This window comes from Maniola jurtina, chromosome 19 (assembly GCF_905333055.1).
Source record: "Maniola jurtina chromosome 19, ilManJurt1.1, whole genome shotgun sequence".
NCBI classification, from domain to species: domain Eukaryota; kingdom Metazoa; phylum Arthropoda; class Insecta; order Lepidoptera; family Nymphalidae; genus Maniola; species Maniola jurtina.
The window spans coordinates 5,115,835-5,136,276 of NC_060047.1; the positions used below are offsets into that span (position 1 = coordinate 5,115,835).

General features: G+C 36.4%; 1 long non-coding RNA gene across 1 annotated transcript; it reads right to left on the minus strand.

The window, feature by feature from the left end:
- Positions 1–461: 461 nt before the first annotated feature.
- On the minus strand, positions 462–19,645 carry LOC123875180. The gene is made up of 3 exons (XR_006798093.1): positions 19,480–19,645; positions 12,534–12,540; positions 462–473 (listed from the first exon to the last, which is right to left on the minus strand). It is a non-coding gene; the product is annotated as an uncharacterized LOC123875180 (long non-coding RNA).
- Between the last annotated feature and the right edge of the window lie 797 nt (positions 19,646–20,442).

Below are 20,442 nucleotides of genomic sequence, written 5' to 3' on the forward strand. Positions count from 1 at the left end.
TTTTTCGTTTTCATTGGTTTTTCACAGACGTTTTGATCATGTCGTACAATTGGCGTGTACGTTACGTAGCTTGTAACTTGTTCAATATTTCACAGGTTATTCATGTGGTTAACCAATACCCATTTATTCAATAAAAACCATTCCATGATCAGATATAATAAACATTATTTTTATTTTATAAATAACAAAATATGATATTATAATAAGTAAGTAATCGTTTTAATTTTAATTTATTGTAATATTATAATCAACCTCATTATAATAGATGGCGCTAGGAGTCTTGAAATGTGCTTCTCATTGATATTCTTATTGGAATAAGTTACCCATTAAGCTTGCGATAATATTGCAATATTAATTAAACCTTTTTTTACCGTAAGTATAAATTTATTAGTAGTAAGTAAGAACATGCATACATTTTATTTAACACCTGAATCTAATTCTTTGGTGTTACACAAACTATCCAAACATTATTACTGCTAGGACTTATTTTCCCAATTAGGATTTTAAATTAATTTTAAGTTGTTTTTAGGGTTCCGTATCTCCAGAGAAAAAAGGAAACCTTATAGGATCACTTGGTTGTTTATCTGTCTATCTATCTGTCCGTTAAGACCTGTCGGAGAGTTCTCCGTAATGTTCTCAAAGATGTGTGAACTCCGCACTCCAATCAGCCAATCTGCACTTGGCCAGGCTTGGTGATTTAGGGTCAGTGACGTGCATAGGGTTTAAAGCCAGGGTAAGCATTAAGGAACTTATTTTCTGGCAGGTCATAATGGAAAATAAGTGTTGATTTATTACAACTAGGGTAGGCTCTACTTTTATATCTCTATGAGCTGCAGGCCACTGTTTCGGCTATCATTCTGAAAGAAGATCCATGCTAAGTAGTGGGCTCGCGATGAAATGATGATGATGATGATTTACTTTTCAAACTATACAATGTGATTTTAGAAGTCAAAGTAAGCGGCTGTGTTATAAACTACCATACCTATAACCTACTACTTAAACGAAAATAAATAATAAAGTTAACATTTTAAAATACATCGCTTACGAATACATAGTCTAGAATTCTAGATAGATGTGATTCATGTTACTTTCACAGTATTAGATACCAAACACTTTTTAAAGTGAAGCTTCTTAAATCTTATCGCACGATATGCGCTCGAATTCCGGGGAATCCCTATCTAAATGAAAAAAAAAAAAAAAAAAAATGAAAACCGGTCAAGTGCGAGCCGGGTCTCGCTCTTTTAGGGTTCCGTACATAATTATGAATTATGTACGGAACCCTACATCATCATCATGTATCATTTTGAGTGTATGAAATATTATTTCTTTTCCGAGCTAGAGTTCGTAGTAGAGCTTTAGTTTTTTTTCCGGTTTGCAGTAAACCGTGAAAGAAAAACCCAAAAACTGTTCGTTTGTTTTTGTCACAGTTTAAAAACTATTTTATAAATCGTTGTTTTCAATCCTTGTTGTGTAAATACAGTATAATATTATGGTACATAATATACTGAAATTTCATATTTCTAACAGTTTAGTTTTTGAGATAGCCCCCGTCACAAAAATGATCTAAAACTGACAATTTTGAAATTTTCTTATTTTTTAAGATAAAAATGAATTAAAATATATTCGTACTCTACTTAATAAGATCTCAACAATGATACCCCACATGCTAAGGTAAAAAAAAATATTTTTTTTCGACTCCTTTTTCATGTACGGGGTAGACTTCTACCTCAAAAATAATTTCATTGAATTTTTGATTAAATTTTTGGTTTTGGGTCAACATTCTACATTAAATACCTAAATTTCAGGTTTGTAACTCATTTAGTCACGAGCTAAAGACCTGTGACATGCTTTCGGACAAACAGACGGATATCCAGACAGACAGACGGACATACAGACAGGCACAGCAGAGTATATTAATAGGGCTCGGTTCTTACCCTTTGGGTACGTAACCCTAAAAATTGTCTCTCGTCACCGCGTCTCTGTAACCGTCACCGTCGCCTAAGGATACCACTTCTGCAGTTTGCACTCTCTTAATTTTCTTCGCCTCTGCTGGTCGCTACGTAAGTAGGTTTGCTAGTATGCTCTGTAAGTAGTATGCTCTGGCACTGTTTTTTTATTCAGATACAAGTTAGCCCTTGAATACAATCTCACCTGCTGGTAAGTAATGATGCAGTCTAAGATGAAAGCGGGCTAACCTGGAAGGGGTGTGGCAGTCTTCATTAAACCCATACTCCTTTCGTTTCTACACGACATCGTACCGGAACGCTAAATCGCTTGGCAGTACGTCATTACCAGTAGAGTGGTAACTAGCCATGGCCGAAGCCTCCTAGCAGAACAGACCAGAAATCTAGAAATTATAAAATTCTAACCCGGGGCATCGCACTAATAAGATCACAACGCTTGCCACTGCGCCAGGGAGCCCGACAAAACACAGATAGACGAAACCACTGGATGAGCATTCCCTACTTCCCCATGCTCATAGTTCCCTTGTAGGTACTTGAGGGGTAGGTGCTTAAACTAACGTGCTTGGTTAAATTTTTAATGCAATTATTTGTTTATTTAGGCAACCGCATTATGCTCTTGCCAAAAGTTAAAGTAGTTAGGTTAGCTAGTAGGAGTAGCAGGAGTAGAAGTCAAGGGCTAACTAGTAGGTATCTGAATAAAAAAAGTACCTACTGTCCTTGTGCAAGTCATCTTAAATATCCACAGATAAAATCCATTAATTCAAAAATATTTTTAAATAGACTTAATAAGTCAATCGATAAATATCGATATATCGATAATAAATAGACTTAAAAAGTTTCAATCGTTTTCATAGTTGGTACCTACGTAGTGCGCCTGTGAGATGATTATTTATTTTCGTTTACAGGAAATCTGTGGATGGTGACTCATAAAGGCACAGAATAAATAGATTGTTGATATTATAGGTAGGTACTAGATATGTGGCTAGAGTTATGTAGCTATTATTATAAAAACAGTGTATTGAAAGAGCAACTGCCGAGTTTCTTGCTGGCACCTACTCCTTGGTGGAAAAATCGTTTTGAGCCAAGAGCAGATTCACTTAGCGATTTATTTGTAGAAAACCTTTTAAATTTTATTAAAATCAGTACTTACAGTAAAAAACAATTCAATTGGTTCTTGGCTGGAACTGCCTTTGATTTTAAACAAAGATAATAATTATTGACGTCAATATACTTAATTTTAACGTCCTATTCTAATGGGTGCCTAACTATTCACCTTTATAATACATTTTCAAGTCTGTTGTTTCAAATGTTACCTTACGTCACAATTCGGTTGTACATAATATATTTTGTTTTGTTGTATGTACTCATCTATAGTGTGCAGAACGTTCTTGACACATACAACGGACGGACAGACGGACAGACAGACAGGCAACAAAGTGATCCTATAAAAAATCCTTTTTCCTTTAGGTGCTGAACCCTAAAAATCAGTCAACTGCTCACATTGGACTCACGTACGAAGGGTTCCGCACCATCGTACATACTTAAATAACGCTTTAATTTTTTTTTAATTTTCATGACGGCCATTTTGATTTTTTTTATTATTTCTTGTTAAGCGGCAGTACAAATACAGATTCTGTGAAAATTTCATCTCTCTACCTATTACGGTTCACGAGATACAACCCGCTGACAGACAGACAAACAAGCGGACAAACAGCGGCGGCTTAGTAATAGGGTCCCGATGGCACCCTTGGGGTAAACACCAAAATTAGTGCGAATGAAGTTGCGATAAAAGCTTATTAAACACTAGCTGATGCCCGCGACTTTATTCGCGTGGATGTAATTTTTTAAAAATCCCGTGGAAGTTCTTTGATTTTGCGATATAAAAAGTAGCCTATGAACTAATCCAGGATATAATCTATCTGCATTCCAAATTTCAGCCAAATCCGTCCTGTAGTTTTTGCGTAAAGGAGTAACAAACATACACACAAACTTCCGCCTTTATAATATTAGTGTGAAGTGTGATATCTAATCATATGTCGTTAACTGGAGTATCAAAACAGCGCGTAAAGACACAAAAAGCGCGCAAAATCGTAAAGTGGCACCCCTTGTAATTTTAACACGAAAGTGCCGTCGTAAACCTGCCGTCGATTTCTCCTTAACTCGATCCAGATTGGTTTTGCGAGATGAGCACCATATAACGTGTAGTGACACTTCTGAAAGCTTCTGGGCACTTTTTACAATGTAAATGTAAGATTATCTCTAGCATGACTGCCAAGAAAGCTTGTGAGAGTCGGTATATCGACATTTTGCTGAAATCACTATCCATATTATTAGCCCTTTTAGCTCGCTCACACACAAAATATTGTGCAGTTCCTAGTTTTAAGTTTAGTGATTATTTTGTTGTATTAACATCAATTGTATTTTTTTTATACTTTATTGTGATTTTTTTGAGCTAAATACCTATACTTTTATTTATTTATATTAAATACTTATTTATGAATGCGAAAGTGTGCTTTTTTGTTGGTATACTATTCAATGATGCCAAACTAGTAATATAATAAAACTTAATAATGCCCGCGACTTTGTCCGCGAGGATTCAGGTTTTTGGAAAATCTCGTAGAGACTCCTTGATTTTCTGGGATAAAAAACAGCCATAGGCATATTACTCTTCAGGTCTTTAACTACATACCTACATATTTCCATGCAAAAATCATGTCAATCCGTTGCTCCGTGATTGAAGGACAAACCAAAAAAACAAACAAGTAAACACACTTTCACATTTATAATATGGGTAGTGATTATTGTCTATCCCATAGAAATAAACTAGATTTTACAATTACTTATCTGCCTTCCTTCCTCCGAGTTGGTAGTTCAAACTTACTTACCAAGTTGTTTAAATAATAGGTACCTACTAAAATAAAATTTCTAACGGTTCAAGCTATACAAAACCTGTTTGTAGCAGTGTACAAAACCTTTTTAAAATGGCTTAGACATAATGCGTAAAAACAAAATAAATCACCACCTTTGGGCCCATATTCTCACCTTGTAACGGCGCGTTACGTAAGGAGCTAACTTCTTTTTTATTGACGCACCTTTAATGTTTTCGCGTTTCCAACAACTTTGAATATGGGACTTTTATTGGGACACCGGCTCTATCCAGATAAAATTCAACTCTATTGCAATCACACAAGATACATTTTGATTCGACGTCCAGTAATATTTGAATGTCACCGATAGATAAAAACTTTTATTGTCAATCCGTGACTAAGATATTAACTTATGATGAGTGATTCTCAAATCTAAACCTAAGCGCTGCTCCGCAAAGTTGAATGTTAAATGAAATAAAAGCGGTTGTTACGATGTTTTTTGATCAACAGTCGTCAAAGTCTCGCGTATTTTGTTTTAGAATCGTGCTATGTCCTTTTTGATGTGACGGTTTACGAAGCATTGTGCTCTTATAATGTTGGGATGAATCTAAAGTCCGTTTATGACATCTATGCGACCACTGTTGGCATGAAAACGAATCCAAGTTTTTTTATCACTCGTTTTATTTTAAATAGCTGACGATAAAAGTATCGTATACGAAGAAGTTAACGGGATTACAGTACTTAAGTAGGCACAAAGGAATAAAAATAAGATTGTTCTGTGCTGAAATCATTCAAATTCATAAGGATGCAATTAAACATCAGCGAATCATTTTTATTAATAGCTCAAAAGTCAGAATAATTAAAGCCAAAAACGGTCATTTGATTAAAAAAAAAACCCTGGTTACGTGCGAGTCGGACTCGCACACGAAGGGTTCCGTACCAACTACCATCGTATAAAATATTTATATACTTTTATGTGAAACACTGGAAGCTATAAATGACTAGTACCTAATCCTTTATTTGTGCTATAATACTTACCTACCTGGCACCCTAAGTACCCTATGGGTAGATTTTCTTGACAGACAATAAAATGATCCAATAGGACGTGTTGTCCTTATACAACGCGAATGCACGATCATCGCGAATCATCATCAGTTTTACTCGTACGAATGTGCGATCAAACCTGATCTCGAGTAGGCGTCTTAATTGGTATTCGCGCGATCCCGTATGAGCACGCGATGGTCGCATCGCATGCTCGCTTGATGATCGAGTAATCGCGTCGTATTAGGACGATGCCTAAGGGTTCCTTTTTCCTTTTGAAGTACGGAACCCTAAAACTAAGCTTCAAGTCGCGCCCTAAGGAAGTTTTACTCACGTACTTCTAAATTATTAAAGTTCTTAATTAAAATAAAATAGGTTAGTAGGTAACTTTCCGCTTATTATTTCTTTCATAAAGAGCGCGCCTATAACGATTTCAACACTAGACGTGAAGGAGGGAAGACAAAGGAAAAGCGAATAAAAGGGGTAATAATCCCCAAAATAAGTATTGCAAGTCCACTTTGTAACGAAATAAGTTTACAAAGAACTCAGAAAGGATTGCGGCTTTTTCCTTTTGCTCTGCCTTCCAAATCGGTTTGTTGAAAGCGAAAATAGTAATGAGGGGTCTTAAAAAGTTGTGGACTTTAATCGGAGGCGGTGTATTGATTAACTAGCGTTTGCTCCCTACTTTGGGTTATTTTTAGGGTTCCGTACGTCCAAATGAAAAACAGAAGCCTTGTAGGATCGCTCGTGTGTCTGTCTGTTTGCCCGTCTGTCACAAATGTCATGATTTAGGTAAAATTACAACTTATGATTGCGTGTGCCAGGGGGCGACACAGTGTCCGATGGCCGAATGTAATGATTTTCCAAATAATAGTATGTTGTTATGATTTTAAAATTGAGGGTGTGTGATTTGGCTTAAATAATTTATTGTTTTGGTCAAATCACATACTTTTTTACAAGTCAACCAATTTGCTCAGAATCTACTAAATCGATAAGTTTAAACTTGAAAGCTACCTACTTACACATATGAATTTCTGTGAGTCAAATATGGACGGTAAGTACTTAACGTATAATTTTGTATATGGGGTTCACTTTTGGGGCAAATTAGAAAATGATTAACTTTTTGTAAATTGTATCAAATCGAAGGGCGCATTTGTCGTAAAACTACTGACCGACCGAGTCTGATTGATTGAATGATCGAACAAGAACTAAACTACGTTTGTATGAACAGCGCTGGGGAGCGCGCTAGGGAAACTTCTCTTTCAGCACACACTCCTATGTACGTGGTGTTTACAAAATCCACGAGGAATTATCTCTTGTACGCTATTTTGAACTTTATTTTAGTTGCGATTTAGTTCATTATAAAATCAATAAAAACTGCTTGAGTATTTTGCTGCTCAGTATGCGCTGACCCTTACATAACATCATCTAGGCAGACGCAGACGGTGGCTTGGGCTAGATCTCTAATTAATAGCCAATTTTGTCTATTTTATCAGCGAAAACTGTTCGAGTACTTTGCAGCTCAGTATGCGCTGATCCTTACATAATATCGTCAATTCAGGCAATGTCGGTGGCTAAATGGTTGGGCTAGGGTTGTCTAATTTATAGCTGACTTATTATTTATTAACGAAAACTGCTAGAGCGTTTTGCTGCTCAGTATGCGCTGACCCTTACATAACATCATCCAGTCAGACATTGTCGGTGGCTAGAGCTAGGGTTGTCTAATTTATAGCCAACTTTCTATTCGGCTAACACATCCCTCGCAATAAATCTCCGCAATTAGACTGCTCCTTGTGGTCAGCCACTGTCCGGCTGCGATTGTGTTAATTGCCATTGGAACTTGAAATCGCATTGTTTATCGGTTCGATTTAGTGTTAAGATATCTGTAACACTTTTACAACAAACTAGCCGATGCCCACGACTACGTTCACGTGGATTTGGTTTTTTTAAATCCCGAAAGAACTTCTTGATTTTTAGGGCTCTGTACCTCAAAAAGAAAAACGGAACCCATATAGGATCACTTTGTTGTCTGTCTGTCTGTCTGTGTGTCTGTCTGTCTGTCTGTCCGTTCGTCCGACCGTCGTGTCTGTCAAGAAAACCTATAGGGTACTTCTCGTTGTCCTAGAATCATGAAATTTGGCAGGTAGGTAGGTCTTATAGCACAGATACAGGAATAAATTTGAAAACCGAGAATTTGTCATCGATTACATCATCAAAAAAATTTAAAAATGTGTTTAAATTTTCAAAGTAAGGTAACTATACCAAGTAATGTATCATATGAAAAGGCTTTACCTGTACATTCTAAAACAATTTTTTATGTATTTAAAAAAAAAAGTTATGAACGCAGACTGTCGCTTGAACTTTGAAGTCTGTATCAGAAGTGGTATCAAAGGCTTGGTGCATGAGTGGGATCTGAGACAACCACTCGTTATTCATAAATACGAATTAAAACATCCATTAATCTGTACCCGCGGCCTTGACACTGCATTCCATAACGTTATTACGCCGACCATTAACCCCGGGACGAATCAATAACTCATTACTCTTTTATTTCGTTTAACGTTTAAAAATAACGCGTTTTTTCGTTCGCCGCCCGCCCCAATTATTGGGGCAAGGTTGTTCCGAGCCAATTATGACGTCAGGCCGCGTGACGTAGCGGCCGTAATACGTGTTAATGTAGGTATTTTTATTTATTTCGCACGCAATGAGAGTTTTTCGCATCGCGGATAAGTTTATTGACCCGCATCGGGGATGCAGTCGGGGCAGCGAGATTGTTCTGTATGAAATTATACGGTATTTTTTGTAGAGCAAAATACCTTTACTGTGATCTCACCTATTGCTAGGTAAAGAATGGTGATGAGTCTAAGATGGAAGTAGTCCAACTTGTCATCATCATCATCACTATCCCATTGTCAGTCCCCTTCTGAAACTGGTCTCCTCTCAAAATGAGGTTTTGACCATTCCACGCTGGTCAAGTTATGGAGAACTCTTAGGTATGCAGATTTCCTCACGCTGTTTTCCTTCACCGTTAAAGAAAGTGCTCTACCTCTCTGCACGCACCTCTAACTCTCAAAAGTTAGAGGTGCGTGCGAGGTTGGAACCCCTGGATACCCGAATAGGAGACTGACGTCTTAACTATAAGTGGGTACCACCGCTCACTGAAAAGGGTAGGTATGGCAGTTTAGTCCCATCCCAACCACCCCATACTCCGTATCAGTTTCTATGCAGCATCCCCACATTTATTTTATTTATTTATTTATACAAGTTAGACCTTGACTGCGATGCGATCTCACCTGATGGTAAGTGATGATGCAATCAAAGATGGGACTTACTTAGGAGGGCTATGGCATAAATCTATCGTCGGTAGGGTGGTAATAAACCACGGCCTAAGTCTCCTACCAGACCAGACCCGAGACAATTTGGAAAATACAAATTCCCCAATTGCCCAGGCCGGGAATTGATCCCAGGATCTCCCCCTTATAAGACCACAGGTCTCTCTACTGTGCCGGGGAGGTCGACATTCGTTTATGACCACAGATCTGGAGGTATTTGGTTAGAGGTTTCTTTTCGTACTTAAATATTTTTGAAGTGAAAACTTGTTTAAGGCGCGTTGGGTGATTTTGTTATGTAAAATTTTCAAGGTCTTATCACCGATATCTAAATTTATTAGCTTTTAAAATTTGTGCCTTAACGCATGCTATTAAGGTTCAATTTTTGATGGAAGTGTTTGTCTGCTTTCAGTAGTCGGAGTACCTATCTACCTACCTGCTAGTAGGTACACATGTAGGAACAGCTGTAATACTAAGTCGTACCTAATTACCTATAACAGCAAATTTTTAGGGTTCCGTAACTCAAAAGGAAAAACGGAACCCTTATAGGATCACTTTGTTGTCTGTCTGTCTGTCGGTCCGTCTGTCGTGTCTGTCAAGAAAACCTATAGGGTACTACCCGTTGACTCCATAAATAACCCGTTGAATCTATAAAAAATCCAAAACCGTGAATTAGTGGTTACATCACAAAAAAAAATAAGTTCACGAAAAATTAATTTACTAAATCACATATACATAGATGGCGCGTTTGTCATTATTTTCAGTTTGCACATAAAAACGTTAAAATATCTTGTACGATGGAACGGAACCCAACTATCAATTTTTTGTATCACACTAATATTATAAAGGCGAAAGTTTGTATGTGTGTATGTGTGTGTGTGTGTGTGTGTGTGTGTGTGTGTGTGTGTGTGTGTGTATGTTTGTTACTCCTTCACGCAATAACCACTGGACGGATTTGGCTGAAATTCGGAATGGAGATAGATAATATCCTGGATTAGCACATAGACTACTTTTTATCCCGACAAACCAAAGAGTTCCCACGGGATTTCAAAAAAACCTAAATCCACGCGGACGAAGCCGCGGGCGTCAGCTGGTGACTTTATAAATCCCCGAGTAGGAATAACTTCTCAAGTAATAGGTTCTCAAATAATAGTGTATTAAATAAGTAAGCAAACTAAAAATTAAAACTCACCCGTAATAAAAAAAATAGATAACGTCTTGAAAACATCGGTTAACACTAAACTACACATTAAAGCACCTAATCAGATCACACGTTACACATTTCACTATTGCACAGCACCTATTCCTGTTAACCCTTAAATTGAATTCCTACATAAAAAATTATTAAAAAAAATTGTTTTTTTTTTAAACTCAGGCTTATTAATTTTGGCGGGAGATCGGGGCTCGGCCCGCGCATTCGGCGGTCGGCAAGGAACTCGACGGGCGACGTCTTGGGGCCAAAAGACGTTACACGGGTCCCTTCGATCCCCTTCGTTGGGTTTGAATTGTGATAACGGTTGGTGCTTTTTAGTGGCCGTTTGATAATAATCCATACTAATATTACAAATGCGAAAGTATGTTTGTCTGTCTAGCTTTCCACGGCTACCGTTAAACCGATTTTGACAAAATTTGAGATTTCTTGATGGGATGGTCATACGTCGGTTCTATTTGTTCCAGAAAATCATAGAGTTCCCACGGGATGTTTAAAAAATCTGATTCCACACGAATGAAGATGCCATCATTTGGTACAAAGATAGCTTGCATCCCATATATCGATATAGGCTACTTTTTATCCCTAAAACTCCAAGAGCTGTACAATGTTTGTTTATTAGTAAGGCTATTAAAATGTTAGCCGAGTGAGCATTTTTTCCTCTCATTTCCGTCAACTTAGATACATATATATATATATATATAATACTAATTACATATTATGGAAAACACGCTATTAAATTTTTTTTTAATAGCGTGTTTTCTATAATATGTAATTATTTAACATAATTACGCTATTTAACATAAAAATTTTAACAATACCGTACGAGTATTAAAAGAGGCGACGGTTACATGTCTAGATTGTAGTCAATTTTAAATACACACGTACATATTTATTGTTATTGTAAAATCGCCTTTATGTAGATAAACTTAGGGCGACGATTTATTAGACCAGGTAAGGGTGTAAAAAATATATGTTTTGAAGGGCACGCTTTCTTCGCGAGCTCTACTGTTGTTCGAATACGTATGAAAGGCGACAATGGGAACAGGGACGGATTTAAATTTTTTCAAAGAATGTTTGCCATGTACATGACTAATATTCAAAAATATAATAATTTAATACTAATATAAAAAAATCCATTAAAAGAATGCTCCTGGCTTATTAAAATTATAAAAGCTTATTACACAATCGAAGATTATGTAAATGATAAAAAAGTATGGATTTGACTCGTTCCCGCAATGCGCGGGACTACAATTGCTTGTATAGTATGGAATATTATTGTATATTGAAGAATTGAAAAGAGCAACCACCGAGTTCCTTGCTGGTTCTCCTAGGTAGGAACGGCATTCCGAAAGGTAAATTATTTGACGATTCAGAAGCACTTGTGAAAGTCAATTTGAATAGAAATCTATTCTATTCTATTCCTCTTTCCCGCATAAAGCGCAAAGCTTGTGCTAGGAGTAAGTACGACAATAGTGCAACGGATGGGATTTGAACCACTGCCTTTCAGACTTCTGTCCGCTCCTTTAACCGTTGAGCTATTGAGGCTTATTCAATAAATAAATAAATTAATAAGATTCATCAACATTTTTGTTTGCTTAATTAATATCTTCTCACAGTAAACTATTTAGCTGGCTCTTCGACTCTGTCTCGTAGTAATTCGCTCTGTTAGTAGTTCCATGGTAATGACGTTTGGTGCAGAGTTAGTATCCTGGGTACAGACACGCTACTTTTTGTTCCAGAAAATCATCCCCCCAATATCCCACGGGATTTTTAAAAACCTAAATTCAGGTGAACAAAGTCGGCATCTACTTGATACAGAGATAGCTTGCATCCTGGAGATAGGCATAGACTACTTTTTATCCCGAAAAATCTAGAGGTTCCCTTGAAATTTAAAAAAAAATTAAATTCGCGCTGACGGAGTCGCGGGCATCATCACATTACGACTACGTTATAAACGCATTCGCGCCGCCGCGCAGACCACTATTAGGCAATGGTCTCTCTCTCAGAGTGAGATTGACTGCTATATTCTCCTTGTATTGCTGGGTGATGAATTATTATGCATGGTCTAAGATGAAAGTGGTAAGAATCATCAACCCATCGCCGGCTCACTACTGAGCACGAATCTCCTTTCAGAATGCGCAGGGTTTGGCCATAGTTCATTATCACGCTGACCAAGTGCGGATTGGCAAATTTCACAGACCTTTGAAAACATTATGGAAAATTTAAGGCATGCATGTTTCCTCACGTTGTTTTCCGTCACCGTTGAAGCAAGTGATACTTAATGCTTAAAGCGCCCATAGCTCCGAAAATAAATTAGAGGTCGGGCCCTAGATTGGTGGACCTTGGACCCCGCGACTTTATCTTTTTCGGCCATAATATTTTATTCTAGTAAAAAATATTTTGGAGTCCGTCCCTGTGTTAGGAAGTAATGCACGGTGGCTTATTTTTAACGGTCATATTGAGGTGTTTCGACGGTCTTTTCGACGCAGCTGTGCGTCTTGTAATCCAAAGTTCCCTGGTTCGATTCCAATTGTATCATGGTTGTATCGTAGAAAAAAAATTTTTCTTAATTGAGTTATGGTCTGGAGTCTGGACTCTTGTGGAAGGCTTCGGTAGCGAGTAGTGAGTCATCTAGTCCCGAGTTGAAAGTTTAACAGAAATCAGGTGTTGCTCAAGTAGGTAGGTATCTCCCCTACGAATAATTTGTGGGATAAAAATAAAACTATACATAATGCGTAAACAATGAGTTCTCATGCGCCGTATTAACTTTGTGTCAAATGTCAAGTCAAAAGTACGATTTTAGTTCTTATTTTCGGAGGAAAATCTTTAAATCTTTTCGTATTATGTATATTTTAAGGAAACAAATATACAAATACTTAATAAGTTAATGAAAGCCTGGGATCAAACCTCAGACCTCTGAATAGGAAGCCAAAGTCTTAACCACTAGACTATTACCGCTTTTAATATATTAAATGCTATTGTAGCGAATTGGCATTAGATGCAACAGGTTGAAATTAGGATTAATGTGTGCTACACATATTGGGGGAGGCATAGTGTTGGAATTTTAGTATCTAATGCCTAGCCATTCCATTGTAGAGATGGGCCATTTTACAGGTAGGATCTGAAAAATCACATGAAAAGCATTTTTATATTATGTAACACTTGCTTAAAGTAGTATGTGAAAAATCACGATGCGAAGTCTTTCAATAAATGTTTGAAAGGTAGGTATTTCACTTTAATCCCATTTTATTTTTTAAATTTTGCTTGTGCTTGGTCATTGACCTGAACTGCACTATAAGGTATGTATTCTGAATCCGAGCTAAGAAGCTAATGTGCGGTACGCACCTAATAGGTATGTATTATAACTTTATAGCTAAAAAGTGTGCGAGCGAGACTATTAAAAATTGAAAAATTACTTCCGTGAAATAACTATCTGTGAAATATCAGGGCTATTACAGGATCTTGACCGTAGTTCCTTATTATAAATGCGAAAACTGAAAAATCCATGAAAAATCACTGTGCTGCGAACAAATAAAATATTTTCACCAAAGGAAAATGATTTAATGCCCATCTCTATTCCACAACCGTACCGAATACCACTAGCTATTAACTAATCAATCCATTCATGATTCATTTCTAGATACTTATTGTAAAGCTGTGACTAAAATAAATGTTGATAAAATTATGATCTTCAAGCAATGACAACCTAGTGGGCCATGGCTGGTGGAAGGCTTCGGTGGCGGGTAGTGAGTCATCTAGTCACGAGTGAAAAGTTACCTATCTCCACTACAAAATAGTTCTGAGTTGAAAAATAAAACTATCCTACTTTATTTAATAATAAACGCGAAAGTTTGTATACCTATATGGATGGATATTCGTTACTCTTTCACGCAAAAACTACTGCACGGATTTGTCTGGAATTTGAAATGGAGGTAGATTATACTCTGGATTAACACTTAGGCTACTTTTTAACCCGGAAAATCAATGAGTTCCCACGGGATTTTTAAAAACCTATATCCACGGGAACGAAGTCGCGGGCATCTGCTAGTAGGTACCTACGTAGATGAAAGCTATAGGGCCCTAAGTAACAAAGCTAGACCTTCTATTTGGGGGTCCAGGCTTCGATCCATAAAGGTAGCTTCTCGAAGTTGAGGTGATGATAGCCCAGTTGTTAAGACGTTGGCCTCATAATCGGGGGTAAAGGGATTCATCGCAGGCACCTCGAACTTCTCAGAGTTTTGTCGGAGACCGATTTTTACGACCGTTAAAAAATTCGAAAATCGAACGTTAGAACAATTTCAAACGCAACGGTCACTCCAGATGCGTACACGTGCATAGTGCACGCCCTGGCGCGTGCTGGACACACGAGCGGAAGTTACTTATTTCCATAATGCGCCAACGGGTTTACTGTAACTTCGAAACAAAGTTATTTTTCACCTTATTTGTATTTGCATAGAGTTCAATTTCTATTTTATGTCGTGGCATATGTAACGCACGCGCCGTCTTGGTTTGTGATCACAAGACAGGATGACGTAACGCAAGGGTGACAACCCTATTCCTTAAGACGTTTAATAATAGCACTAGTTTTTAAAACAGACTTCGATCGCATCACCTGGCCCGTAACTTGGTAATGTTCAGTGACTAACTGACCATGAGGTCCCGGGTTATACCCTCAGTCGGGCTAAAATGTTATTAAAAATTTCTGTTTCATTTCGGAGCTGAGAATAGAAAGTACCTAGATATAAATATCCCTTCCAAGTTAGCCCGCTTCCATCTTAGACTGCATTATCACTTACCATCAGGTGAGACCAGCAGCAAGTCCAGTAGTCAAGGGCTAACTTGTTTCGGAGTTCTAATAAAAGTCATACTAACAACATAATGCCTCAATTTGCCATTCAACGTATCTACCTACTATCTTACTAATTTATGTTACGCCAAGTTTCCATTCATTTGAATGTTAAGCAACCAAAGTCCATGAAATTTTGCAGACATATTTTAGAAACTAATATCTGTGTCTGTGGTGTTTTAGATTTTTCTAAAAATATGTAGTTTTAAAATTACAGGGCCTCAAAGATTTGTATGAAAATTTTAAGATCGCGTAACTTTGAAACCGAATATTTTAACAGAAATCTGGAAAACCACAGACATAGATATTAGTTTCTAGAATATATGTGCAAAATTTCATGGACTTTGGTTGCTTAGTATTCAAATGAAATTGGAACTACGATTGTATGAAACGAGTGGAAACGAGTGACGGAGAGAGCCAGTTCCAATTTCATTTGAATATTAAGCAACCAAAGTCCATGAAATTTTGCAAACATATTCTAGAAACTAATAACTCTGTGTCTGTGGTGTTTTAGATTTTTGTAGTTTTAAAATTACAGGGGCTCAAAGATTTGTATGAAATTTTTTAAGACCGCGTAACTTTGAAACCGAATATTTTAACAGAAATCTGGAAAACCACAGACATAGGTATTAGTTTCTAGAATATGTCTGCAAAATAAATCCAATTCATGGACTTTGGTTTCTTAATATTCAAATGAAATTGGAACTACGATTGTATGAAACGAGTGACGGAGGAGCCCTCTTAACTAATCTGTTTTAGAATGGTTGTAGACGACTAAGTTATATCGATTGCAGATAAACTTGCTATTATAAAGTTTATCTTCACTGGTTAAATCAGAAGCTTCCTCCCACGACTTCTAAACTCTCGTTATTTTTTTTAATCCTTTCATATTATTGAGGTCTATGTAATATGCCTTCAATATAATAATTAAAAAAAAAAACAGTTTTCTTTTTAGGTATACTTTTATTCATAAGGCCGCAATTACACCTTTAAGTTTTACCCACGTAAGTAGTTTACATGATTAACTTACGAAAAACTTACTAATGTACCTAAACACTTTTATAAGTCTCTTAATAAAGTTGTTGTCAGTTGATTGCGTAAGCTACGAGTACTTGCGTGAGTAAAAGGTACAGGTGTAATCGCGGCCTAATAATAATAGTCAGTCAGTCAAAAAGAATTTTGCATTGTTTTTTCTATTACGTAGACCACTAGAATGGAATTTCAGAAATTCCCCAAGCGAAATTGGGGCGGGCAGCTAGTTTTAAAGGTTTTAATATATTAATTGACTTCCCTTTTCTTTAAGAGATGTCGTAAGTTTACAATAGACTCAAAATTGATTAGGGCAAGACAGACTGACGACAGATGTTGGATTGAGATGTCTCGTTTGTTTGCGCGGGTGTCAGGTGCTGAGTCGTTAAAGATTCCTTTAATGATCCAATTGGGTGCTAACAAAAAATAAACTCTAATGAACCAGTGTTTTTAACTGACTTTAAAAAAGGAGGAGGTTCTCAATTCGACTGTATGTTTTTTTGGTATGATTGCTACACGATTACTCCACCATTTATGAACCGACTAGCTGACACCCGCGACTTCGTTCGCGTGGATGTAGGTTTTTTAAAATTCCCATGGGAACTCTTTGATTTTCCGGGATAAAAAGTAGCCTATGTGCTAATCCAGGGTATAATCTATCTCCATTCTAAATTTCAGCCCAATCCGTCCAGTAGTTTTTGCGTGAAGGAGTAACAAACATACACACACACACACACACACACACACACACACACACACACACACACATACAAACTTTCTCCTTTATAATATTAAGTGTGATTTTGATGATTCTTTTTTGTTTGCTAGGTTATACTTCAGAGGTCCCATTTCAAATTAGTGAAGATCTCATGAATATTTACGGTGAGACAATGGAACTGCTCAATGGATAAAAGTAAATTGCTCGCGATCAGTGTAGTCGCTTAGTAAATACTTAGTAGGTTTTTAACCAGACATAACATATTTTAATACAAAAAAAAAAGAAAAACCGACTTCAGTAACCTTAAACACTTAAAATTTAAAAAAAAAATTATTTTAATAACATAATAATACACATAATAGTTTTTGAGTTATCGTGCAAAATGTTGGAAAAATACCTGAGTACCAAATGCGAGTCTGACTCACATTTGGCCGGTTTTTTTTCGTCTTACTTCTTTCGGTAAAAACTTGGCATTTGCCATACCTTACGTGGATAGGTACCCTTTGCAATAAATTACAATGAAACTTAATTAAGGGTCAGTCAAGGCGAGCGAGGGTCAGTTTACGAGCAAAGAACGACCTAACGATATTTGGCGACCTCTTCAAACATTGGAGGAATTGAGACAAATCTTTGCTTGCTCTTGGAAAATATTTGGGCGACACTCGTGACCTCGTAATCTTATAAACCCTCATACACTAAAGGGAATAAGTATTTTTTTAGTGTTCCGTACCTCAAAAGGAAAAACGGAACCCTTATAAGATCACTTTGTTGTCTGTCTCTCCGTCTAACCGTCTGTCGTGTCGTGTCTGTCAAGAAAACCTATAGGGTACTTCCCGTTGACCTAGAATCATGAAATTTGACAGGTAGGTAGGTCTTATAGCACAAGTAAAGGAATAAATCTGAAAACCGCAAATTTGTGGTTAGGTACATCATTTAAAAAAATTAAAATGTGTTTCAATTTTCAAAGTAAGATAATTATACCAAGTGGGGAACCATATGAAATCGCTTTACGTGTAAAGTCTAAAACAGATTTTTATTTATTTTTATGTATGATAGTTTTTGATTTATCGTGCAAAATGTTGGAATACCCGAGCACGAAACCCTCAGTGCGCGAGTCTGACTCCCACTTAGCCGGGTTTTTTTTAATTCTGATACAAGTTAGCCCTTGACTGCAATCTCACCTGCCCGGCTAGCATGGGCAGTAGATAAAAGTTATATCCCCCGATTATATCCATTGATGTCATACAAATCAGTGGATATAATTTTATCTACTGCCCATGCTAGCCGGGCTGGTAGGTTCAAGAGTTGCTGATGATGATAAAGAAATTGTACCTTACATTATTTACATTGTTTGAATATAGTGAGTATCTCTAACGATTATTTTAACGTATCTCTATAATCGTTAATATACCTACAATTTGAAAACATATTGCAAATACGTTGCAACTCATTGTCCAAAATTGCTATAATCTATCAATAACTTATCTATTGTCCTTCCTAGTAGGTGGCAAAAACTCATTCAAAGGTTTTGTTTGCAAAAAAAAGATGTAGGTAGATGGTTCAGAGTCATTTTGAATATTTACGGTAAGAATTATTTACTTATAGAACAAATATCAGAAACTGATAAAATTAATTCACGAAATATGTACCTAGGTAGAACCTACTTAGGTATTTCGGTAGATACTTAGGTATACTTTTATATTATTATGATATATTTATAGTGGAACGGGAATACTTAGAGTATTTATAGTGGAAAGGTCGGCGGTTCAAACACCACCCATTGCACTAATTGTCGTACCTACTCCTAGCATAAGCTTAACGCTTAATTGGAGGGAAAAGGGGAAAATTAGTAATCAATAGCATGAATAATATTCTTTTTTTTTGTAAAAAAGAAAAAAAAATATTACCCATTGCATGAGTAGGTACGCGAAAGGTCGAGATGGCAATCGGGGTGGGAACACCCCAAGTCTAAGATGCGTCAATGGACCATTTTTTTGTAGGTAGGTAATATAAGATAATACTTCATAAGCTTAGGTTAAAATAAAATTTGAATTTCGAATTTAAAATTATTTATTAATCACGTCTCAAAACACAAAAAGTTGTACAAAATCAATAATACGATAATGAAGATAATACAAGTGTAAATAAAAAATTCATAACACCCCCAACAAGTGAAGGTTACAGTAACTAGAAAGGAAAAGAGCTGATAACTTTCAATCGGCTTAACCGATTTTCTTGGATTATAGCTAAGAACACTCTTGACCATACCACCTTTCAACCAAAAAAAAACTAAATTAAAATCGGTTTATTAGTTTAGGAGCTACTATGCCACAGACAGATACACAGATACACTCGTCAAACTTATAATACCCCTCTTTTTGGGTCGGGGGTTAATAAACGAAAACAATATTATAATAAACAATAGAACTGTATTAATGAATACTAGTTATAAATTAGGCTAGATTGTAGTACAATAGGGATGATGATTACAAGTCAAATCAGTGACTTTTTATCAAACGTCAAAACGCTCGCTTAGTAAAGGAGCTTGTATGAAATTCACAAATGTGACGTCAAAGACATTTGACATAATTGCACGTACTTTTTTAGTTAAATCGATAGTTTTAAACAGTTAGCAAACTTAAAACTAACTTCGGATGTGGATTTTACGAATTTCAAAAGTCCCCCTATTTAAGGACTAATAAATAATTTATTGTAGACATATTAAGCATCATCCCAATTTGAGTAGCTCATTGGCACTCATAATAAAAAGAATAAAATGTTATATTACAACAAATTAACGATTTTAGAATTTTTCCTTTATTTTGATTTGCCCTAGAGATTCCAAACGTTTGACATCGCGGCTTAGCAATTTGCGCTATTGCACTTGTGCTCTGAAAAAAATATCAGGCGTTTTAACACATTTTTCACAAAATAGTAAGTTATTTTTTGTTCGTATTATAATATCTTAAATTTACAAAATTGTTATATTTTATACACATAAAAAAACTTGTCCTGACTGACTGACTGCTCTATCTAACTAACAAAAGTCTGCGCGCTACCATTGCAGTGTGACGAAAAATTAATAAGAAACGTATTGTCAAAAATCACCTGCTTATATCATACCTGCTCACCAAACTCAGTCGAGAATATAAACACCGACAATCATGCATTGTAACTTTAAACAATAGCATTAATAATGCTACAAAAAAAAAACAATTTTACACTTGTTTTCGTTCTGCGTAAAACCTTGTTCAAACATACCTCATACAGAACAACATCTCAATAATTGTGATTAGATATTTATTTAAACAGATGTAGGGAGCTATTATTTATACGCACCTATTATTTCACTATGTTTACATATTTTTATCTATAACAATTGCACATAATTATGATAACAGCGCGATGAAACCACCTTGTAGTGCGTGGGCGCAT